Here is a 25,514-nt window from a genome sequence, read left to right on the forward strand (position 1 = left end):
TTGTAAAAGAAACAACGGAGGAAGGAGAAACAACATTTTAAAGGCAACAAGTGGTTAAGATCTAGATTGCACTGTCTGAGAGTAACTGTGTTGGTTCAAGAGGGACATTCAAGAGAGAAATGGATTATTATCAGCAAGGTAGAAAATGCAAAGTCAGAGGTTGGGGGGAAATGGAACTGTGCACATTACTGATTTGGAGAACCAGTGCAGACATTAAAGAAAACTCAGCGATTCTTTGTAGACACTTAATCCAACATGGTGTTTTATTGGTTAACAATTTCAAATGCCATACTGGAAACTCAACTGTCAAAGCTTGCAGATGGCACAAGTCTCCTCAGGCCTGGACTCAAAATTAACAGTAGTAATTTGAGAGAAATGCATACAAGGAGTGTCCAAATCTATGAAACTGGACTCAGTTAAAGAATCAGTACCATTAGCAGAGAGAGAGCAATTGCAGAAAGCTGAATAAAGGAATTATGCATCGAAGCACCAATTAGAAAACAAATATCAAAACACTGACTCTAAAGAACTTTGAGAAATTCAGTGATCATGCAAAGCATTAGATAAATGCAAGTATTTCTTTTCATAATAACCAAAGGTTTTTAATGCAAATTTGGAAGTGGATTTTACAACTGTAGGAAATGTGAAGTTAAAATGTGTTTGAAATTAACAAGTAATTTAGGAGTTGTGATCATTTTTAAAGCATTTTTGTTCAAAGTTGGCAAGCAACTCACCAGTAAAGATTAAGCACAGCATAAATTTAATTCGTTGCCTGCTTCTACAGAAACAAAGGGAAGGGAGGAGCCGTTTCTGCCAAAAGTACGTCAGAACACAAACTTATATTTAGCACAAGATTTTATCAAACTGTCCAACAGATGGACTTCACTTCTCTTTTGGCAGCTGTGTAGCAAGTAACTGCTTTTTGCTGCAGTTATAAAAAGCAAGATGACAAACCCCACAGAAGTTCCCTCAAAAACTTTTCTTGACCAGTCCTAGGGAAAGACGAGGTACCCACAGTAGCAAACACAGCCAATTTAAGCAGATATTTCCAGATAGCAAGCATATAGCTGGAACAGCTATCAGCTTTCATAACAATTAGAAACAAATTAAAACAAATAGTGCTCAAGTGCCAAATCTAGGATTAGTGTCAGCACAGAATAACAGCATTGTGGATACTGGACATCTGAACAAAATGCTGGAAACGCTCTGCAAATCTGGCAGCATATAAGGAGACAGAATAAGAGTCAATGTTTCAAGTCAGTGGCACTTGATCAGGAACAGATACAAACTAGAAATTTCAACATCATGCCACAATAGGCTGTTACAACAACTAGACGAACCATGTTTGTGTTATTTACGCATAAATGTCACAGCAACTTGAGGTGAAGGCAGATGCATGGTTACCACAGAAATCCACAAGTTGATGTCAAAGATGTGCCACTTCAGTCATTAGTTTGGCAAAATTACATCCTGTTGTCTGCCTTATCATTCAAAAATGAGTTGAGTAGCATAAAGTTACTGTATGCGCATGCTAGATAAAATTACAGAGATTACTCCACTTAAATAGATCATTCAACCCAACTAGTGTAATCTAGTGCTTAGGCTCTATGTGAGAGTTCTCCCACTCTACTCTTAACTCTATCAATGTAATGATTTTTATTTTTCCCTCGTGTACCAATATAGTTAACTATCAAATGCATCTAATTCACTTTGTCCACTCGATGTACCGTACACAGATATAGTTGTTTAACAGTTCTATGGTTAAAATTCCACTGAATACTGTTGAAAAAAGTCAATTATCAACTTAAACCATAAACAGTGAATATAATTACTCAAATATCATGAAAGTGAGCAAAGTTTAATTTCTTAAATTTAGTTTTGGGCATGGGAAGCTCATCCTTTTAGGTTCTGGTTGTGGGGGGGTTTTAAAAAATGTCAAATTAAAATTTATAGCATTTTCTTTTACATTGTTACTTTTTTCTCCTTAAAACCCATCTTTCCTCCCCTCGATTTCGCCTTCTGTATTTGATTTGGCATCAAATGCATCAACACTGAATTATGCTTTTTTCCCAGTACTTTCCACAATCTTTCAATCAGATTGGTTAAGGTGGCACACAGATCAATCCTTGTCTTGCAAATACTGTTACTAGATTCCCTATTTCTCTCATTGTAATGACGAACAGCCTGCACATTCAGCAACTTACAAGTGCTAAAAACCTAAATGTATATTGGCCTGTCAAAGATAAAGTGCAGTTTGATCACTATCAGCAAATTATGACCCATGATGCTGCATGAATAATGGCTATCCTGTTCAGATCATTTCTTGCTCTATATTGTGCAAACTCTTTAAAGTCACTCATGGTCATGAAAAGTATCTCAATTATCTCAAATAGAACAAGGTATCTCAAAGATTTGAGCAAAAGGTGATGTTTTACTCCATTTCTATGCAGTAGCAACATAGATAATGTTCACCACCAAAAGGATACTGTAGTCAATCCAAAAAGATGTTCTGCCTATTGTAGAACTGAGTAATGTAGTTTAATGAATTTCAGTGCAGGTGTAATGCAAGATATGAAGGTTCCAAGATTGTCAGATCACATAAAACAGCATAACAACACAAGAAATAGGAGTAGGACATTCAGACTTCAAGTCTGCCTCACCATTTCTTAAGATCAAATCTGATCTGCCCTAGGCTTCCAACTCCTCTTTACTTACCAGATGCTCATCACCCCAACTTCTCAATATTTCAAAAATTTACTTACCCCCTTCTTAAATACATCCAGTGATATAGCCTCTACAACTCTACGGGGTAAAGAATTCCTGACATTCACTACACAATGAAAGAAGGAATTCCTTCCTATCATTTTTAATATAGAGTGTCCCTTATTCCTGAACTATGTCCCTCATTCAACATCTTGTCAACATCTACCTGCCAAGCCCCCTCAGAATCTTGTATGTTTCAATGAGATCACCTCTTATTTTACTAAGTTCTAATGAATATAGGCCTAACCTGTTCAGCCACTTTTAACAAATAAACCCCTTCATTCCAAGAATCAGCCCAGTGAATCTCTTTTGAACTGCCTTTTGATTGTATAAGGTGTTGGTGAGGCCATAATTGGAGTACTGTTCTGGTCACCACGTTACAGGAAGGAAGTAATTGCTCTGGACAGAGTACAGAGAACTACTTTAGGTTTGTCAGTCATACTTGCAGTGTGGGGCACTTGTACGCACACTAGAAACTGCATGTATTAATACACAGGGCCTTGTTCTTTAAAAGCAAAATTAATGTGTATGCACTGTGCCTGTTTCAACTGAACAAAATAACCAACACCCATTGCTCCAAGAAATGAACAAGCAATGTCCTGATCAGAGTTAACCTGTCTGGTTTGAAGTCTAAGCAATGTCAGATCAGCATCCACTGCATTAGCGTGGCAACACGTCTTATCAGAGGCCACTTTCCAACCTCTCATATAGTTGGTTTTCTCCTTTATTTGTATTCTTAGGAATTGGGTTGATGAGTGCAAACCAAAAGCTTCAAACAAAGGTGTTTTTTTTTCAGCTGAACCTGATATAAAACAATTGTTCAGAAATGATAATATTCACACTTCAACATAGATGCACTTCAAGTTCAACATGTGCAGCACAAGGCCCTCCTTTGTGACTGACAGAATACAATCTTTTAATGACAAAGCAGGTACGACGACTTGACAGTCCATTTAGCTAATCACTGCGAGTTGCCAAGGTTCGAGAGCCAGTCATCAAAATTCCTGGTCTAATCTGAGGCTCCAATGGCTGAATGAGGATCTCTACCTCCAAGTGACACAAAAGATGTCTAATAAAACAAAGACAAATGTTTTTGCTCAGCTTGATGCAGTTTGTGCAAGAAAACAATTTTATATACTTAAGAATTTATTCCATTGTTACTTTTGCTGATATTAAGTTTTCTTTGATTCATTATTTGAAATTTAGAATGCTTCAACATATTTTTGTCAGGTAGAAATGTTACAGATGATGCATCTTTACATTTGCACCCTTGGTTTTATATTGCCTCTCCCTGCTCGTGCTTAAAATAAAGCACATTCACATTTGCTACAATAAATTTAATCTGACGTATGTCCGTGCACTCCATCAGTTTATCGACATTCTCCTGAAGTTTAACACCATCCCCCTCAGAATTCACCATATCTGCAACGTTTGTATTTTGTGCAAATTTTGAAATTGTGCTCTGAATACCATATAGACAGCATTAATGGCAGATCAAGAAAGGCTATGGTCCCAGACATGAGCCTGGGGAACACTACTAACAGCCTTCTCCCAGACTGAAATAACAACTGCTCACAACTGTTGCCTACAGTCAACCAACTTTGCATCCACACTGCAACTGTCCCACATAGCAGTCAATTATGCTGGAATTCCTTGTGATGTCCCTGATGTTCAGCACAACAGCTTCAAGTCTTCACAAGTTTTGAGGTTCCAATGCACTGTCCTGGAATTCCTTGCATTATGCAATGACACTTTGGTGATAAACTTTCGTATAAGACAAACGCTGCTCTGTTTTTGTCAAGAGTGAATGAACAAGACAAATTATGTGGCTTTCGATAACCATTCTGTAAGATTTTATTCATTTTAAACTACCGCCTCTTGGATTTTGACTTTGCATTGATTTTAGAGGAAAAAGCTGAAGAATACCGAATTATTGCCACTGCCATGCACTTCGCTGACAAGAGTGTATCCCTAATTGGCTCCAGCTGTCCTCTTACTGCCCTTTGATTAGTATCACAACGAAGAAATTTTTGGATTTCCTTCGGCATTGGCTGCCAGTCTCTCTTCGTAGTCTCTCTTTACTGCTCTTATTTACTTTACTTCCCCTCAGAACTGTATATATTCAGTCATGTTCTAACTTTGTATCATCAATCTGGCATCTGTCAGATAGACTCTTCTTATTTGCGTCATCTGGCTAACTCCTCCTTTATCTTATCTAACCCTGGAATACATTGTCCTCTCTTTCCCTTTTAAGGGGATACATCTCAGTGATAAAGAAGAGTCAAATCAAATCAAAGCAGCCTCATTCCACTGAAGCTTCCTCTACCAATTTGACCCCAATTTAGTTGGGACTGATCCATTTTCACTACAACATGCCCTTCCTCCAATCAAGTACTTGGGAAAGTTTGTCTTAGGTGTCTTGTTGTTCAGTGGTCCTTCATCTGAGACAGAAGGCCCAGGTTCAAGTCCCATCTGCTCCCTAGGTGTGTCAAAACACACCTGAACAGGTTGATTAAAAATATGCAGAAAGCTCATTTGTCCATGTTACTGTAAACCTTCTTAAACCAACATCACATTTTTCCAAAATGTTCCCCAAATGACATTTTGTTCACTTGACCAACTTGACTCCCGGAACCAGGCCCAGCAATTCTGCCTTGTTAAACTGATCAGGAAAATTCTCCCAAATACACTTCAGAAGCTAATAACCCTTTCCACTATCAATATTTTTACTTTGCCAGTCTGTATTACTCTAAGTAAAGTCCCTCAGTATCACTGCTGTAACGTTTTTGCTCCTCTATATAACCTCTCAGAATGCTTTTTCCTCCATATACTTCATAATAGTTGGAGACTAATAAAATGCACCCAGTCATTGAAAACTATTTTAAACACACTCGCCACTTCTGTATTGGTTTCCTCCAGTTGCTCAAGTTTCATTCCACAATCCAAAGACGTGCAAGTTAAGTGGATTGGCCATGCCCAATTGCCCACAGTGCCAAGGGATGCACAGATTTGGTGGATTAGTCATGGGAAATACAGGGTGACAGGGTAGGGTGGGTCTGGGTTAGATGCTCTTCGGAGGGGTGGTGTGGACTCCATGGGCCGAATGGCTTGCTTCCACACTGTAGGGATTCTACGATTCCATGATTTGAATCAAATAGATTCCATTCTTTATCCACCCAATACATATTTCTCTCTCAGTGAAATATTCTCCTTCATTGATGTTGGTGGGCCACTATCCCACTTTCTTTCATTGCTAATCTTCCCATAACACTTCGTATCCAGAAAAATTTAGTCCTGACCTTGTTTTAAGCCAGGTGTCCACTTTGGCCATGTCATACATCCATGTGATTAATTCACCGGCAGCTCACCAGCATATTTACCACTTTGCTCCTTTACACACGTACACTGCAATCCTAATTTAGGTCTCATTGTACTCACTTTGAGTTTGATGCCACCTCACATTTTACTACTTCTTCTGTCTCTTGTAATCCTTTCCACACCTTTCATTCTTCATGCAGCAGCTAGTTCCCATCCCCTGCATAAACCTTTCACTTGATATAAATTTGCCATATTTCTGAGCTTTTGTAACTGCTGTTGGTCTTAGGAGGAGGGAGGTAGCATTTTCCTCCTCATCCCCTTTGGTTTCTTGGGCATAAATCATTCCAAAATACAATGGCCTGAGAGCAGGCTAACACCTACTGAAAAAGACCTTGCGACGACAATCAGTTCTTGATCCCGAAGTGTCCAAATCCACTTCGCATATCTCAATGAAATGCTGAGATGTGCAATTCAGTGTGGAAATTAGCTCAAATCCACATTCTATTCTGTCTCCAAGTGTACTGAATCCTTCAACATACCATATCGGAACGGTACTGTCAACATTGTGATTTCAATTACTCAATTCAAAATTACAGAGAAAATTAAACGTTGCTTAATTTGCATAATTTTAAATTAAATGCAATTGATTGCACGGCCAACAAATTTTTCTTTAATGCAGAAATGCTGTTGTAAGGGAGGATCCATTCTGCCAACTTAACAGGCACAACAAATAGCATGTTTCAATACATATCCATGAGATGACCACTCACCCACTATCTCCAGTCTGAGAGGTTTCCATTTATGGCCAGTTTCCATTTCCTATTTTCAAATTAAACATACATCCAGCATAATTTCTCACCCTTGATATTTGACTTAAACTTTAACAACACTGTTCTTGTAGATCAATCAAGAACACACAGAAAATCTACACACTGTGGGTATATCTATTTTTCCACAGATAGTCCAGAAAATGCTGTCATTTCTGATGATTATCTAATCCTTCGTGAAGGTCAGCACTTTGCTCATCAGTTTAATTTTGTGAAGTTATTAAAACTATATATCAAATAGCAATACATGTAACTTACAGGTGATACGAAATACTAAAATTCGTAATATTACCTATTGTTCATTTTTAAAAGCCCTTCAACTACAGATGGCATTTTTTTGCCATAACTATTTATACATAGAATCCCCAGAGTGTGGAAACAGACCATTCAGCCCAACAAGTCCTAACCAGACCCATCCCGTAACCCTATCCCTGAATTTCCAAAAGCAAACGCAGCCAACCTACACACCCCTGAACACTAAAGACAATTTAGTATGGCCAATTCACCTAGCCTGCACATCTTTGGACTCTGGGAGGAAACCAGAGCACCCAGTGGAAACCCAAGCAGACATGGGGAGAATGTCCAAACTACACACAGACAGTCACCCATAGATGGAATCGAACCCAGGTTCCCGGCGCTGTGAGCTAACAGTGCTAACCACTGAGCCACCATGTTGCCCAACTTGCTAGTTATTCTAACGATTAGAAATTGATTTTTTGCTATCTCCTACAGTTTTTGTTCCCATTATGATACAATCACCACTTGTGTGCCTCACTGGCTCAATATTTTGTCATTTCTTTCCTCCAATTCCATACTACCTCATGCCAATGACATCAGTAAGCATTCAGCCAAGTGTTTGAGCTGTCTGACAATTTTGGTCAAAACAACTTGCTATGAAACGTGGAGTTACCTTTGGGTCTGAGAAGTTGTTGCGAAAATGCACCCATGCAAAAGACACAAGTACTACTGAGCTATTGTTGCACCAAATTCTGTCACTGTTGCTGTGCTGTCTGACGTCAAGTTATGGGTGACCCAGTATTTTAAACCCCAACCAAACCCGCACATGAACATTTACGACCTGATGAGAATGGTCTAGCCGCAAAAATGCTACGGATTTGCCCGTGAATTGATGATACCCACAGAAGCTCAGCATCCAAGACGATCTATGTTAACACCCAAAACACTTCAGACTATTCAGGTTTGTCTACTGTACTGTGGTAATTATCCTAGAGATAAATAAATATATAATTATATGTAATATACACGTATTGTTGTCTTGGATTAAGTTATCATGGAGATCTCACGGTATTACACTGCGAGCACCACACCACTCTACCACTTCACCACAAATAAAAAATAAAACTAAATTATCAGCATAATCTTTCTCCATCTTTCCACACAGGCTCCACCCGATAGACAAATGGCTACATCTTAAAATAATACAGTACTGTCCTCAACTTATTTTGTTCAAAAATTATCAATTCATTAGATTTCCCACAGTCTTACGATTTTTGTGATCATCATATGTTCTGGCTCTGTGCACCTTTTTCATCTGTGCATGTGTGAAATTTTGTTTCATTGAAGTCAGTTCCTGTGACTGGCACAGTAATCTCGGGAGCAAACACAAATTAATTACTATGAAGGCTGGCCTGTAAGTAGACGGTGTAGAATGCCAGTCTCCCAACCAAAGGGTTGAAGGTTCAATCAATAAAATGCTCCAAATGCAGCAAACCCTGATACACACCTCCCATCAGCTGGTCATGGAGCATTGTTGCTCTCAGTAATCATCCCAGACTGCCTCTCTCTTTACTGAAGATAGTTGCTTAGTGACAACCGGTTCCCATGACAATGCAAAAAGGGGTAAATAACTGTTATAAAACATAAATCCTGAACTTGCAAGTCCATTTAAGGTAAACATTTGAATGTCTTGATAAAGTGGCTGCACCCAAATCATGTTATGACATTACAACATAATTTGACTACTCTGGTTTGATACAGATATCCTTTTGAATAAGTGAAAGGACCTAAATGAACAGAAAAGCCACTTCTTTCAGTTGCTATTTATTTTCCTCAAATTATTAAGCTCATTTCATGTGAAAAGGACAAATGAGAAATTTATTCTGTGTGCAGCAAGTATAATGGTGGACAATGCACTGCCTGAAAAGGTGGTGGATGGAGACAAATTACTAACTTTGAAATGGGAACTGGATGTGTAATCGGAAAGGAAAAGTTCTCAGGACTATTGGGATAGACCAAGGGAGTGGTTCTAAACTGGACAGCTCGTTTTAAAATGAAGGGTTGATGCAGGTATGATGTTCTGAATGGCCTCCTTCAGGGCCGTTTGATCCCATGAACTCTTACAACATCTCCAAGCCTCAACTTTATTTTCATTCCCTTCTCAAGTTTTGCTTCTGAGCACCTCTTCAATCTGTTCAATATTTTTTCTGCTGTAATTTTGATACCAAGCAACTACAGGCCAACACACAATTCAGTATTAATTCCTCAATTCAATACAGATACCCAGAAAAGTAACCAGATTGCAGGAACAAGAATAAGCTATTCACTGACGTTAAATTGCGGTATGTCAGCATAAATGAGCAAATGCTTAATTTCTCACCAACATTTAAAACAGCGAGCAGCTAAGCCACACAAACCCAAGAAGGTTAGTGTAACTTGCTTCAACAAAAAGAAAATATTCACTACCAGTCTCCTTGTTCAGTGTCAGAAAGGCAGGAGGAAAAGAATGGTTTTGGCTCAAAACTAATTAACCAAGTTAGAATAAATAGAGACAATGATATTAGATTACTGATGCACCAGATTAAAACTCAGAGTTAACAAAAGCAACAATGGGCCAAGCTAGGAATCGTGCAACATTAAAAAAGTTCCAATGTCCAAAGTGACCTTACAAAATAGAAGCAATCCAGTTGTCCACAGAATTTGGAATAAATTCACATTTCCACATCCTTCAAAACTCTCAAAAAATATTAAATATTAAGTTTTCATAACAATTCAGCAATTTTCTTATTGTCCAGACCTGGGCCAAATTATAAAGCCACCTCAAAGTGCCAAGTTATTTGAATAAAATTTATTGCAGGTTTCCAAATACAGTATTCTCTATTCCATCAGAATTATTCATTCAATGAAACTTTTACATGCAAATTTAAAGGGGTTTCAATTCAAGGCTAATTCCTTTCCCCCCCATAATCATTAAAACAAATGATGATGAGGATAGCAGATACACTGGACAAGCCTTGTTTGACCTTATATTTGTTTATTCAAATTTCCTCATTTGACCATTACACTATTTAAAAAAAAGAAACTAAATTCAAACAGTCCTTTTTGTTATGAGATGGTAAAACGTGACTATAGAAACAAAAGGTCATTCAGCTCTTGGAGCCTGCTCTGTCATTCAATATGACATAGTTGATCATCCAACTCAATACCCTGTTCTTGCTTTCTCCCCACGTCCTTTGATCCCTTTAGTCACAAGAACTATATCCATTCTCTTCTTGAAAACATTCAAGTTTTGGCCTCAAATGTTTTCTGCGGCAGAAAATTCCACAGATGCACCACTCGCTGGATGAAGAAATTTCTCCTCATCGAAGTCCTAAATGGCCTATCCCATACCCTTAGACTGTGAATCCTGGTTTTGGACTCCCTGGTCATCAGGAACATTGCTTCCTGCATCTACCCGATACTTTACTCATCAGATATCAGCATGCGTCGTCCCTCCAGCCACACTATAAAACAATAAGACCCTTTGTTACACCCAAAACCGATTGTACAGTAAGACAGACAGCAACTCTGAGCAATTATGTTTTGCTATGACAAAGTGTACATCCAAAACTGACAAAAACTTTGTCCTTCACCTTATAAGTCATTATAAGTCAGACCTATTTAAACAGATCCATGTCTTCTAGGGCAGATAACAAAAAATGGAAGCTGCTTGTTGCTTCAATTAAACCAATACTGCAGAATGCATCAGTCTGAAGTAATACTTTTTTATTAAAAAGCTTTGAAGATCTATTTCTTTAACATGGTACAATTTCTTCCCAGGTATATTTTTAAAATAAATTTATATGAAAATTTTTCCAACATGTTGTAACATTCTTCAGATACACAAACCATTTCCACTCAAATTGTTGGTAAACTATTCCATTTCCTGACACGTGAAGAATCCATAGCTTCTGCTGCCAGAGATTAACCATGGTATGTCTTTCTGCTTTCCTAAAGTGGGACTGGAGAGAGATCCAGAGCACAACTCAGCAACTACATTCATTTACCAAATTTATACAATTTTAGAGATAGAGATAGAGATAGTAGGAACTGCAGATGCTGGAGAATCTGAGATAACAAGGTGTAGAGCTGGATGAACACAGCAGGCCAAGCAGCATCAGAGGAGCAGGAAGGCTGACGTTTCGGGCCTAGACTCTTCTTCAGAAATGGGGAGTAATTTTAGTTAGATTTTAACAACTAAGCAATTGCCTCATGAAACTTTCAATTTTCATTGCAGCTCATATCATTGAATTAAACAGTATGTTCTCTGTTTTCATTTGCAATTCTGTGTTTTGTGGGAAATACTCTCCAAGTACTTTGTTAGCTAGTTTCCTCAAATGATCAGGCTATTGGAATCTCTTAGCTATTGTAAAGATTGACCATACAAGCGTACAATGGACTCATGATTTTGAATGCCTCTGTTAAATCTCCTCTCAACCTTCTCTTCACCAAGGAAAAACAGTCCCATCTTCACCGATTCAACCACGTAACAGAGGTCTCTCATCCTTGGAATCATTCTGGTAAATCTGTTCTGTACGCTTGCTAATGCTTTCACATCCTTTCTAAACTGTAGTGCCTCAAACTGGACACAATACTCCAGTTGAGATCAAACCAGCATTTTATTCAAGTTTAACATAAAGCTGACATGTCAACACAAACCGTGCATTTGTCCTACAACTCTGAAAGGAGGAGAAGGAGAATCAGCATACTCAAGTCTTGCTAAACTTTTAAACAGAATTGTCTGCTCCAAACATTTGATACCAGTGGTTTTTAGTACAGTTAACAGCTGTATCAGCAAACAGTGATATAAAACACAGGATTATACAGGATAAAAAGAACATAATTCAACACTGTGTGGCTGTGTCTGCTCTTCAGTGGACGAAACCAGTTAATCTCACTCCCCTTCTCCTACAGCCTTGTAAATGCTTTCACCGCAAAATTTGACAACCATAATGTCACATATGGAGAGTATTTCCATTGATCCACTCATTTCAAAGCAAATTATTTGGGAAAGGAAGGCAAGAAAACCTAAGTAACTCTGGAATTATCACTGTCAGTTTGGAGAATACTACTGGAATCTATCAATTATTGCAGACTGGGTGACTGAACATTTAAACAATTTCAAGCTGAATAAAGAGAGGCAGTGTTGATTTGTGAAGGATAGGTTATGGATGGATCTGTTTTCCTTCCTTTGAAAAAGGTCATCAGCAGAGAGGGTAAGGGAGTGCCTGTCCATGTCACGAGTCTCCCACGTGTTATTTCATGAAGAAGTTTCAAACAAAAAGATACCAAAAATTAAAATAGATGAAAAGGGAGATAACCTTGGCAACTGCTTGGTCAGCTAGTGTGTCAAAATAAAGGGGATGTTCTTTGATGAATGCTGTAACAAGTACTGCCCTCCACCATATCACACACAAATAAACTTAATCATGAATGAAGAATTGACATCTTGTACCTAACTTTTGGAAGTTAGGTACAAATGGCAGCAACAAATGGAGGCAAGCAGTTAAAGACATGCATCTAGGAGCAAAGCTATGGCAAATGGTTTGCCAAGTGGAAAAGTGTTGGATTCAGAATAGGTCAAGCCAGGCTATTTATTCTGATCACGAAACTACAAACTGCTGAGAAGCAAAATATCAAAGTGACAAAGAAACCTGAAGTCAACCGAAACAAAAAAAAAAGTTCAGTAAACTCAGTGCAGATGAGGAATCATACTTCTTTGCATGATTCAGCCACTTGATATTCACACCTCCATCATCACTTTTTAAATGAAAAAAAAAGTTCCTTCTTCGACAAAGTGAAAGCCTTTATCTTTGGCACTTTCTTCATTAACCTCTTCTGACCCTTGTTCCTGGACAACAATAAGATGACCAATAATAAATTTAGAATACAGGAACTTGCACTTGGAATTTCAACACTTTACCAGGGTTAATGGTCTAAAATCATAATTCAATTCATGCCTGAATCAAAACCACCTGTATGCTGACTAATTTCAAATCCCACTATATGATTCAGTTCCATAACAAGTCATCACCTAGCCTTCATTTTGTAACATACAATAAGAGAGAACAAAATAGCTTTATGATCTAAGTTGTAGGGGCAGAAGTAGGCTATTCAGTTCAACAAGTCTGCTCCAACTATTCAATGAGATCATGGTGTTACAGCCCTCACTTAATTTTCATTAATTTTATTTTTGAACTTTTATCAATTTTGGTTTGGAGCAATGACCTAACGATGACCTTTTTGGAGTGTGGGTAACAGCTTGTGTTACAAGAAAAACAGACCAAACAAGCTTTTGTTTATTCATGAGGCCAGGTAGAGAAGTTAACTGCAGGTTAGTTCCTGGTCAAAAGGTTTTGCAGATGTTTCATCACTGGGGAAGAGCTTTATGTTTATACAGATAGCAGAGGTTGGCCATTAAGGAGGTCAGTACCTGAGAATTATATGTAGCAAATTTGGAAAAGCCCTTATGCTCAAGCAGATTGCAAATATTGAATCGTAACTAAGACCTTGTGGAGGAGATGGTCAGTCCATCAAGGAGTGCTCAGAGTTTGAATTGGATTTCAGATGTGCTCTTCATGCAAAAATAATCTGGCTGTTGATAGCACAACGTAAAGATTTGAAATCTTTCTGCCTAACCTCCTGTGAGCTGCTCTTGGAAGCCCAGAGAATAGAAAACTAAGTTATAAGTATTACTGCCTTTATCTGAGTAAATTGTAAAGAAGACTCTGATTGACATCTTCAAAAATAAAATTCAGCCAAGAGCCCATTATCTATACCTATGGAACAACACATCATGAAAACCACTTAAGTAATATGGCCAGTTCTGTTATTTTCTTTCATCTAGTTGTTTATTGTGCTTATTTGTGATTGTGTCTTTTGTGTTAATGGGGCTGAAAGCAACGCCTTGTGGCTTTAAAACCCCAATTAGATTACTCTTTTTTTTCCATTTTACTGTGCTAAATCTTTTGTTTACAATACATATCGGTGTCTGGAATTGGTTATTTGGACATGTGGTTAGGAACCATTGGGGCCCAATTTTGAGCGCCTTTGAATATTTTAATCTGACTGTATGCCAAAGACAGAGGTAGAAAGGTGATTTGGTTCAGCTCTCTGCCTGTGTTGTAACGATGGCTCATCTGGTAATTCCCAACACCAATTTTCTGCCTCTTTGCAATTTCCCACTATTCCTTCAATGGTTAGAAATCTATCTATCTCTGTCTTGAACATACTTAATGACCAAGCCCGCACAACCCTCTAGAGAGAGGAATTTTACAGGTTTATTACCATGGGAGATGAAATTTCCCCTCATCTGTCTTAACAGGAGTGCCCTCTGGTCCTCGACTCTGTAAACATGTAACTTCAGTTTTAATAACAGAGAATTTCAACACTATACATAACACAAACTGTCCTGTCCGGAGCTTGTGTACAATGGATTCAACTTTACAAAGGAACACTGCTTCACAGTGGAGCTCTGTCCTGGAGACAGATGGTGGATGGTGGGCAGCAAGGAGTTCACTCAAAATTCTAGTCAATATCCATTCCTTAAATAGCACCACCTAAACACAGTAATTGGTCATTTTCCCAGTGTTGTGGCCAACTGTCGGGCAGTTAATGCAACTGCACCTTTTCATGCTCAGTTTGTGCAGTGGTTCGGGACATGTGAAGAGAATGAAAGGCAAGCTCTTGGAATTACCTTTGCCTTATTGCACTCCTAATCTCGAAGAGATTTCATAGTACTATGGAATGAAGTAAAACTAACAGTGGATATCAAATGTGGTCAAATGGGATTAAAACAGACAATGATGAGAACTGAATGCCAAATCAAGGAAAATGGTCTTTTCAAACGAAGTTTGAAATATAAATTGATCCAGCAATACGTTTTCAACAAATGCAAAATATTACAGATGGAAATCTGCAAATCTAAGTTTAAAAAAAACGTGAAAAACGTTCATTTGATCATGCAGCATCGGTGGATACCAGATGAATTGACTTTTCTATTTGAAAAAGTACATCTTTATCTATTTGTGGCTAATCCATCTTCACCATTGCCACCTCCTTTACCACACTGCTCGCGTGAAAAACCTAATGTCACTATTTAAATATGAAATTCAGGTTTAGTTCACGGCTGTTGCTACTGTTCATAAACTTAAAACTTCAGACCAAAACTTCAAACCTTTTTTGAAATCTGTTGAAACATTTAAAATAATTGAAGGCTTAGACAGAGTAAATAATGTGAAAGCATTTTTAATAGCTAAAGGGTCAACAACCAGGGCAGGAATAAAGCATACCAGTCATTGTGAAAAATCTTTTACACAAAAAATAAGTGGTTTGGGTCTTAAAACTCCGGTCTGATATAGATATAGGTAATTAGATAAATTCTTTAGGTGTATCAGATGTTCAAGAAAGACAACAAAAATGTGGGAAAAGAGAAGAGTAGGACTAACTGAATCACTCTTTGAAAGATTTTAGTAGGCTGAATGGCCTCTGTCAATGCTGTCTTATTTCAAGATTATTGAGCATCATTCATACTACATTGGATAATCTGCAAGTTCGAGGAACTGACAAATGTCACCATGTAATGCAAGGACTCATCAATAAGGAAAACTTTGCACTTGATTTGAAATGTTCTTATTTATTCAACAAATGCTGCAGACTGGAAAGCATTCATAAACTTCAGGATGAAGGTCAGAAGCAAACAGCAAAAGGCAAATATCTTTTTTTGCAAATAAACATAGTTGCCAAGGTCAAAAAGTTCTCACTGTGGTGTATCAGTAAGGTTTTTGTTTTCTGTTCTCTTTGTTTTTCATAAATACTTCTCTTGCATGAAAAGAACTAAATTCTGTGCAGAGATTGGTGTGACAACAAATCAGACTTGAGTTCTTTTTATCATCCCCCACCCCCCAAACGCCATTGACTTGACCTGCTGACCATTTCCAACATGGTCTTTTTAATATTAGATTTGAGCGAAGCGATGCTCATCAGAGGGCTGGTGCAGACTTTATGGGCCAAATGGCCTAGATTTGCACTATAGGGATTCTTTGCATAGTTGAATTTGAACAATTTATTTTGACTTGCACTTTACAGCAAGTAATGCAGTAAAATACAATGAAAAGCTTCAACTGTCGCCACAATCTGGCACCACTTAGAATAGTTTAGGAATAAAAAGAATAAAAAGATACAACTGAAAGAGAGTCTATCTTTGTTCCGCTACCTCCACAAGTCCTGAGCTGGGTCACCAGCAACACCTGTGCCACCACCCCTCCTCCGACTGCCTTGCTGCCATCTGCACCTGACCTACCAAGGTAGGAGTCACCACTCTTTAGATGCCATCTCTTCACTACTAGGCCCACCTCACCGATGCTAAATCTCATGCTGTATCCACACTACCCCCTCAACAAGGTGTCCCCGGCTCTGCTGGCACCACTGCCTCACCAAAAATCAGGAGACCCCACACTGGGCCTACTGTGATTGCAATGAGGAGTCCCTGCCTCTGCTACCGCCTTGATGCCAGGAGTCCCCTCTCCCGGCGTACTGCAAATAGGAGTCCTTGTCTCCACTGACAGGCCAGGCCACCACCGTGCCACGAGTCATGCTCCAGCAGCCCTCCTCTGAGATGTTGCCTTGTCAGTGCCACCATCTTGAAGAGTCTGCCACTACCGCTGCCTCTGGTCACTGGAGGAGCTTTGCTGCTTTCACCACTGCCATTTCCGAACAAGGACATCCTTGCCCCTGCTGCTGCCACTTCCAATCACCGGAAGGTGCCATGTCCACCACTGCTACTGACCTTAGTGAGGCCGCTGCCACTCTGCACACATCGCATGTTCGCTGTCATGCCAATGCCAACTAACCCGCCAAAGAAACCAAAAACGAAGAAAAGGGGCAGAACTGAAAGGAAAAGAAAGAAAGCAGATGCAAACGAATAAGCCCCAGGCAACAACCCGCACACAGACCTGCTACTGCGCCACGATCTTGGAACTGGGAAAATTATCATCTTTTATGGATTATTATATATTCATTTATTAATTCCAGTCAATCCATCACTTCATGAAAGTTAGATGAGAGCATGTCATATCAGGTAAATGGAGGACACATTATTTTTGAGGCTGATCTGTGTCCAATTAAAAGAAGAATCAGTGATGCAATAATTTATAAACAATATTTTAGTTCCCATTGGCTTTTTGTTTAAGTTCACGACTGTGCCCTTGTTGTACTGAATTTGTGCACCATCTGTATGTTCTATGTTTTGTCTGAATGCATGTCTGCTGCAGTTATTTACTTTATAATCACACATGACTATTCCCACATACATTCTACTTTAGTCACGAACTAATGGCCAATTATTGTGAAGAGCCCAAGGCAATTCTTGGGCAAAGGATTAACTGTGGCCATATGAATGCATTGTGGCATGGCAAGGAGAGACATTGAGCTAAGAGATAGCTAAGTTGACTTGATGTAAAAAGGTGTTTAGATATTGCACATTAGGGGCAATAACAATTTCAGATTACCTGCATCAGCCTTCTATCACCTAGTTAAATAGCACCGGGACAGAATAGAGTGCCTCTAAGTTTGAAATGATAGTTCACTCATTTGGTGCCTCATGTTCGGGCAGAAGAAACACACAACATGGGTGGTTCTATGGGCTGTGACTAATACAGGAAATGCAGGACAGGATAAACATTTTGTTAACTGCAAGAAAGGAGATGTCTTCGGCCAGCAACAGTTTCTCAGAATGCATGCACTGTAACTGTCAGCACTTAGAATCAACTCTGCCAAAATATAAATCCCTCAGAAATAATCTCAGAGACGTGCAGGAGGAAAAAGAGTCAGGTTGCAACGGGAAGCCGGAAAGAACTAGGATTCAGGATAAGAATCAAACAGAACTGTCCTCAGCAAAATTTTTCTTCAGAATTTAAACAGTACAACTAAAAATAAAAAAAATGAACTTTAAACGTAAGCACTAAAACTAGCTAAATGCCCTATAACCTGAAGGGTTTGAACAAATTTATGATTACCTATCCGTATGTATGTAAGGACTGTAACATTTCCACAAATGGATAACTAAAATGGATATTATCAGACAAATATGGTTGACTCAAGTCTTTGCTTTCTAGCCTTATCCTACCGTATTGCAATGTTAAATTCAATATCTTTTTCAATACTGTAATCAAATTGGCATTAATCCAGATAAGCAAGTATTCCACATACCAAACATTGAAGATGGAAATGTTTCTGTAATCTTGCACAATTTGTGTGTAAATCTTGAATTCAAGAACTTTTTCTCCATTTACCAAAAGAAATAATTTATCCTTACTTTATCTATTCTTTGTGCCATTTAACAACTCTCCTGGATGATGTTAAGCTTCTTGAGTGTTACTGGAAATACACCATTGAGCTAAGAGGGGGATATTCTGTCATAGCTCTTATTTGTGCCTTGTAGACAGTGGACAGACTTTGAAGAGTCAGGTGGTGAGTGATTCACAGCAGAACTCCTAGTTTCTGACCTTTTCTTGAAGCTACAGTATCTATATGGCTGGTCCAGTCCAGTTCTGGTAGTAGCAACTGTCAGGAATGTTGACACTGAGGGAATTCAGCGAAGGTAACCATTGAACTTCAAGGGAGAGATAGTAGGAACTGCAGATGCTGGAGAATCTGAGATAACAAGGTGTAGAGCTGGATGAACACAGCAGGCCAAGCAGCATCATAGGAGCAGGAAGGCTGACGTTTTGGGCAGAGACCCTTCATCAGAAATGGGGGAGGGGAAGGGGGTTCTGAAATAATTAGGGAGAGGGGGGAGGCGGATAGAAGATGGATAGAGGAGAAGATAGGTGGAGAGGAAACAGACAGGTCAAAGAGGCAGGGATGGAGCCAGTAAAGGTGAGAGTGTAGGGGGGGGAGGTAGGGAGGAGATAGGTCAGTCCAGGGAGGACGGACAGGTCAAGGGGGCGGGATGAGGTTAGTAGGTAGGAGATGGGGGTGTGGCTTGAGGTGGGAGGGGGGGATAGGTGGCAGGAAGAACAGGTTAGGGAGGCTGGGACGAGCTGGGCTGGTTTTAGGATGCGGTGGGGGAGGGGAGATTTTGAAGCTTGTGAACTTCAAGGGAGGTTGGTTAGATTCTCTCTTGTTGGAGATGATCACTGCCTGGCACTCATAAGTCATTTAACACTGGCACCATACATCAGCCTGAATTCCACTGATTTTCAAAGCCACTGTAAACATCAAGTCCTTCCTTTATTCTGGAAACAGTCCGAGATTCAACCAGAGGACCATAACCCATAGGAGCAGAAGCAGACAATTCAACCCATTAAGTCTGTTCCACTATTCAATGTGATCATGGCCGATCTTGTAACCCTCAACTTCACTTCCTTATCTTTTCCCCATTATCCCTAATTCCCTCACTGATTAAAAATTGGTCTATTTCAGTCTTCAATATTCTGTATGACCCAGCCTAAATAGCCGTCTGTAGTGAAGAACTCTAGATACATGACCTTCGAAGAAGAAAATTCCTCCACATCTCAGGAGGAAGAGATGTGTGACCCTTTACTTGGAGAATATGCCATCTAGTCCTAGACCCTCTCACAACAAGAAACAACCCCTCAACTTCTACCCTATCAAGCCCCTGACGAATCATCCATGTTTCAATAATGTCACCTCTCATTCTTCTAAATTCCACTAAGCACAGGCCTAACCAACTGAAACTCTCCTAAGACAGTGCCTCCATACCTGCTGTCAACCACGCAAACCTTCTCCAGATTGCCTCCAATGCCAGTACATCTTTCCTTCGATACTGGGACCAAAACTGTTCACAGTATTCCAGGTATGGTCAGACTCTTGCCTTACACTGTTTTTGCAGGACCTCCCTAATTTTAACCCTTATTGTCACATGGACTGAGATACAATGAAAAGTATGAAAAGTATTGTTTTGCATACCAACAAAACAAATCATGTAACACAAGTACATCAGGGTAATAAAGCAGAATACAGAATATAGTGTTACAGCTATAGAGAAGGTGCAGAGTAAGATCAACTCTAACATATGGGAGGTCTGTTCATAAGTCTGATAACAGTGGGGAAGAAGCCATTCTTAAATCTGTTGATACATATTTTCAAACTTTTATATCTTCAGCCCGACTTTGATTATGTTGGTTTTCCCAAAGCAGTGGGAAGTGTAGACAGAATCAATGGAAGGAAAGTTGGTTTTCCATATTTATTCCTATTTACTGGCGAGACTTGTACGCAAGCTTTTTGTGAATCATGCATGAGGACCATCAAATCCCTATGCTGTAGCTTTCTACAGTCTTTTCCCATTTAAATACCATTCCATGTCTTTATTCCTCCTGCCAAAGGGCATGACCTCACATTTTCTTAGATCATATTCTGTCAAGTTTTTTGCCCACTCACTTAACCTGTCTCTAAGTCTCTGTAGACTCTGTGTCAACCTCACCACTTGCCTTCCAACCTTTTCAAAGGGAGTGAACCAAATTGTTCACAACTTTGATATCATAAGTGACCTCAAAAATAAGCTGACAACCTCATCCTTGTGCCATCACTAAGACCACTATCCCCGTTTCTGTAACATTGCCCTGCCTCAGCACATTAGATACTGAATCCTTCATTCATTGATTTTTTTTCAAAGCTCTAGACTGGTTGATCATCCTGGCTGGTGCCCCATATTCTATCCTCTTTGAATATGAAGCAAAACGCTGCTGTCCATTTCCTAACTTGAAATAAGCCCTCATGTATCAGGTCCTCATTCCTTACTATAGTCTGATTGGAAACCATGTCTTGACTTCATCTTTGTTTTCAAATTTCTTTGTGACGTCACCTTGCCCTCACTCCACAATCTCCTGCAGCCTCAAAACCCAAATTCATCCAATTCCGACCCCTGAACATCTCGATGTGAATTGCCCCACAGGTGATTACAGTGTTTTCACAGGGCGGCCCTAAGCCTTCAATTCCCTCTTTCTACCTCCTCATCTCTCATTTTGCTTTCCATTTTAAAGACACTCCTTAAAAAGGTGCTGCTTTGATAAAGCTTTTGGTCAGCTGACATAATATGACCTTATGTAACTCTGCATTACATTTTATTTTGAAATGTTTATATAAAACATTTTGGGACAGTCAGTACATTAAAGATGTCAACATAAATAAAAAGTTATTAACCAGCCACCACAGTTTGTGCAACACTACCGTAAAATCAGAATTTTTTACTCACACTACAGGAATCTCAGTTTGGTAGGTGTGGCTGCATACACTAGGCACCAAGTCTAGAGAACGAAAAAAAAACAAAATTATTTTACACACATTGCAGAAATATCATAAATTTGGTGTGAAAACAAATCTCAAATCAAATCACCTTCATAGCAATCTTCACCGAATGCATGACAAATGAATTTCCCTTGGAATATGTCACCTCACTCCATCAGATCATTCAAGTAAGCAGACAATCTATGAATGGTATTACAAACCAAAAAGATTTATCTCAATGTTTTCACTTCTTTCCCATCCCAGACGTCAGTTCCCCAGCATCACCCAATTCCCAAATCCACCATAGAATGTTGTTTTCCAGTTGCTTTAAAATCCAGCAAACAGCACACCCCCTGATGCAATAAACACAAAAAGGTGCCACTGCAGCAAAAAACATGAGCCAAGAATGGCCTGAACATGCAATAATATTCCACCATTTTAAATGTTCCAAAACTGAAAAATAATAGCTAAAAATCTTAAAAATACATAGGAGTATCATCATTCATAAAGTCATTTTATTTTCAAGGCGACAGAACCAACTAATACAGGGACAATGGAACTCAACTCTTTAAAATGCTGATAACTCTGCTGTGTTTATTTCTGTGAATGTATCAATATTTGCATTTATTACTCAATTCTTGTATTCTTCAGAATATCTGTGAACTGGATATTAGCACTAACACAAGTCTGATTTCCAAACAAAATTTCATAATGGTAAACCATGTACTGGGCAGACATCTAACCTCGTAAAACACAAGGCTTGCTGAGTGTTTTAAACACTTCAGGTTTTATTTCAGAATTCCAGTATTTTGCTTGTCTCATAAGACATATGCTTAGTTCAGTTTAGAGGTCAGCATGAAACATCACCATCACCTCGAGTCCCTTTTTGTCATGACGTTGGTCTGGTAAGGACCTTACTGGATATTTGTTATTATGTCATTAATGTGGTACACTCATAGAAAAATTAAAAACAAATTTACTGAACCAAGTTTTCATAATCTAACTTTTCAATTTAGCAGTGAAACTAAATTAAGCTTCAGAAATGTGTCATCAGGCTTTGCTGACATAAAACAAAACCCACCTCTGGGTATTTTAAAAATGAAAACTAGAAGTGACTTGTATCACTAAAGTTCATCAGTGGAAAATGTTTTTTTTACATCTACCCATTTTTAAATTCCATTTATGACCAAAGCTTGGTTTAAAAAAACTCACATTACAGTGGATTGACAGGCCTTTTTAAAACTTACATCTAGTACGAGAAATGTTCTTATATATGAAAGATTGACCGTGTGTATAAATATTAATAAAAATGCACCAAATCCACAGTGCTATGTTGGAATCAACACTTAACTTCTAGCTGAGACAAGTGTTAACAATCAAGGCAAGCTGACATTCTAATATAATCAAATTGTGAAGTTATTGCTCTCCCAAAATAATACTAATTTTGTTTTACTAGTGGGTTATGTAGTATTGATTACTTGCAAGAAATATTTGAATGAAACAATATAGATTAGTGAAACAATACTGCATCAAAAACTGTGCAGTTTGCAATTCAGAAATATTTTCACTCAGGGCAAGGATACAGAACACACATGAAACCTAAATAACTGGATTGAAGTCCTGAGCGTAATACGACCTCAGAGTACTTTGATAAACCAAGCACCAAAAAGCAAACCGGAGATAGCAAGAACTGCAGATGCTGGAATCAAAGACAACACAGTATGGAGCTGGAGGAACACAGCAGGTCAGGCAACATCAGAGGAGTAGGAAAGTTGATGAAAGTTGACCCACGAGTCCCAACCTGAAACGTCAACTTTCCTGCTTCTCTGATGCTGCCTGGCCTGCTGCGCTCCTCCAGCTCCACACTGTGTTACCATTAACGCTGAACAGATATACCCCTCATTATTTTATAAACTTCTGTAAGGCAGGTGGAGAATGGGACACTTTGGCAACGGCTGAACAGTGGGCCTTTGGAGTACAATTGGCAATTTAGTGAAAAATTTGGATCGGTTTTGCAATTCTTGGCTAATGCTCAAGAAGGACTTGGCAGACTCACTTTTACAGTGCACCATTAACACAAACAAAGAAGTTTCATCTCAACAGCTTGGGCCAGGCTCGAAACTGCACTGAAAGCTGAAACTTACCAAGCTACTTTCTAGAACAATAGTGAAATGCATTGCCAGTTCACTTTAGTGGGTCTAATTAGGGCAGGAAAACAAAGCAGCGAGAAAGAAACTTCAAGAGACATCAGCCTGACCAAACAGAGACAACAAAAACAGAGTATATGTTTAAAATCAATATATCGCTGTTAAGGCAGTACTTCCAGCACTTTGAAAATCTTTCTATTACACGTCCACTTTGTCTTGATGCTATAAAATTATCTCTTGCATAATCCAATTTTCTTCCCTCATTTTTTTTTCTTCTGAAGCGAATGGCTTTCCTCAATTATGTTACTGTTTTAAGAACAGTCTTAAATTATCTTCAACTAGAGAAGATTCCTCTTCAACGAGCTTGGACAGTAAGTGGCACTGAATTTTGAACACAGAAGGGAGAGGGCAGGGTAAAATCAAAGCTCACCATCCAATGATCTTTTCACATAAAGATTGAACATTTCATGTTCTCCAATTTTCACCGGACTATCATTAATGGTCACATTCTGAACTACCCTGGCTCCAAATTCTAGAATACCCTCCATAAATATCAATATCTTTCTCTATGTCCTTGAAAAGGCCCTTCAAACTTAATACTTTAACAAAAATTCTACCATGGTTGGGTGTCAAACTACTGGTTCGGTAACAGTTCTGCACAGGGCCTTGGGATACCCAAGCCCCTACTACGAGGGCAACTTGATGTCGGGAGTCAGGTCGACAGAGAAATACTCGAGAACAGGTTAAGAAGATTGTGACAGTAATCAAAGGAAATAATTTGAATCGATATACCACCATTCATACCCCTAAGTCTCTGCAAAAGTAATTCACAGTCAGCTAAGAAGTTTTTAAGTAAAGTGACTTGAGGCATCAGCTCACTTTACACTGTGTTCTGTTATTTTACAAAGGTGGGTAAATCTCCTTCTACTGGATAAAAGTAAGTGAATCTTCTGGCATACTAAGCTGCTTCTTGAGCAGTTTTAAACTTTGCTTCTAATACTTTTGCAAACACATCTAGAGCAGCATTAAGGCTTTTGTAATCGATCTCAGTGACCTTAGCCAAGAAAAGTCAAGGGCATGAGGCAACAATTCAGTGCCCTGCTTCTGACTGATATCTGCTGAATTTACAGTAGGTGATCAGGCATGAGGAACTACAGTGGATGTGATTCTGATGGGCTATAAATGGTCAGCAATCTCTAAATACTTGAACATCAATGCATGCTACTTGAACAGCATATTTTGATATCCTGGAAGCAGAACGTTTGGTACACAAATTCAATTCCCCATAAATAGAATTATTGTCAGCAATGAATTGCAATCAGCAAGAAATACAGAAAATTCCGGAGAAACTCAGCAGGTCTGGCACCATCTGTGGAGAGAGAAAGAGAGCTGAAATTTCAAATCCAAGCTCAAGTTCAGCAAAATAGTCATACCGGACTCAAGACTCTAAAATGTAGATGAAGACCTTATTCATTGAAGAATGCAGTTATCATCTGCTGTAAAACTGAACTCTTTCCAATCATGCCAACATATGGTGAAAATGTGAGGACCAGTACAATACCACCAGCCTTGATTCAAGCCTATAACAGCTCAGTAAATGCAATTTGCAATATCAATTCTGGCTGTTCTTGCAAAGAACATAAATGCAAATGAGGAACTGCAAAAAGTCAAATCAATTTGTTGAACAATTGATTTCATTTTGAGAGAGGGCAAGAAATTACTGATAAATGCATTGTCATAGACTCACATTGCATATTCTGCGTCAAAAGTAGTTTTGCCTTTATATGGAGATTGTAGGAACTGCAGATGCTGGAGTATCTGAGATAACAAGGTGTAGAGCTGGATGAACACAGCAGGCCAAGCAGCATCAGAGGAGCAGGAAAGCTGACGTTTCGGGTCTGGACCCTTCTTCAGAAATGATTTCTGAAGAAGGGTC

General features: G+C 38.9%; 1 protein-coding gene across 7 annotated transcripts in view; it reads right to left on the bottom strand.

Moving 5' to 3' along the window:
• The window catches only part of LOC109912623 (transcriptional-regulating factor 1), a 196,189-nt gene that overhangs the window by 95,469 nt on the left and 75,206 nt on the right, over nucleotides 1-25,514 (bottom strand). For 5 of the 7 annotated variants that reach the window (XM_048600965.1, XM_048600960.1, XM_048600962.1 and 2 more), the window contains exon 2: nucleotides 21,400-21,451. The gene's annotated coding sequence lies outside the window, so the exon portion shown is untranslated. Of the gene's footprint in view, nucleotides 1-21,399; nucleotides 21,452-21,540; nucleotides 21,633-25,514 lie in introns of all 7 variants that reach the window. The other 2 variants (XM_048600963.1, XM_048600964.1) reach the window with 1 other exon arrangement.

This window comes from Rhincodon typus, chromosome 9 (genome assembly GCF_021869965.1).
Source record: "Rhincodon typus isolate 14 chromosome 9, sRhiTyp1.1, whole genome shotgun sequence".
Taxonomy (NCBI): domain Eukaryota; kingdom Metazoa; phylum Chordata; class Chondrichthyes; order Orectolobiformes; family Rhincodontidae; genus Rhincodon; species Rhincodon typus.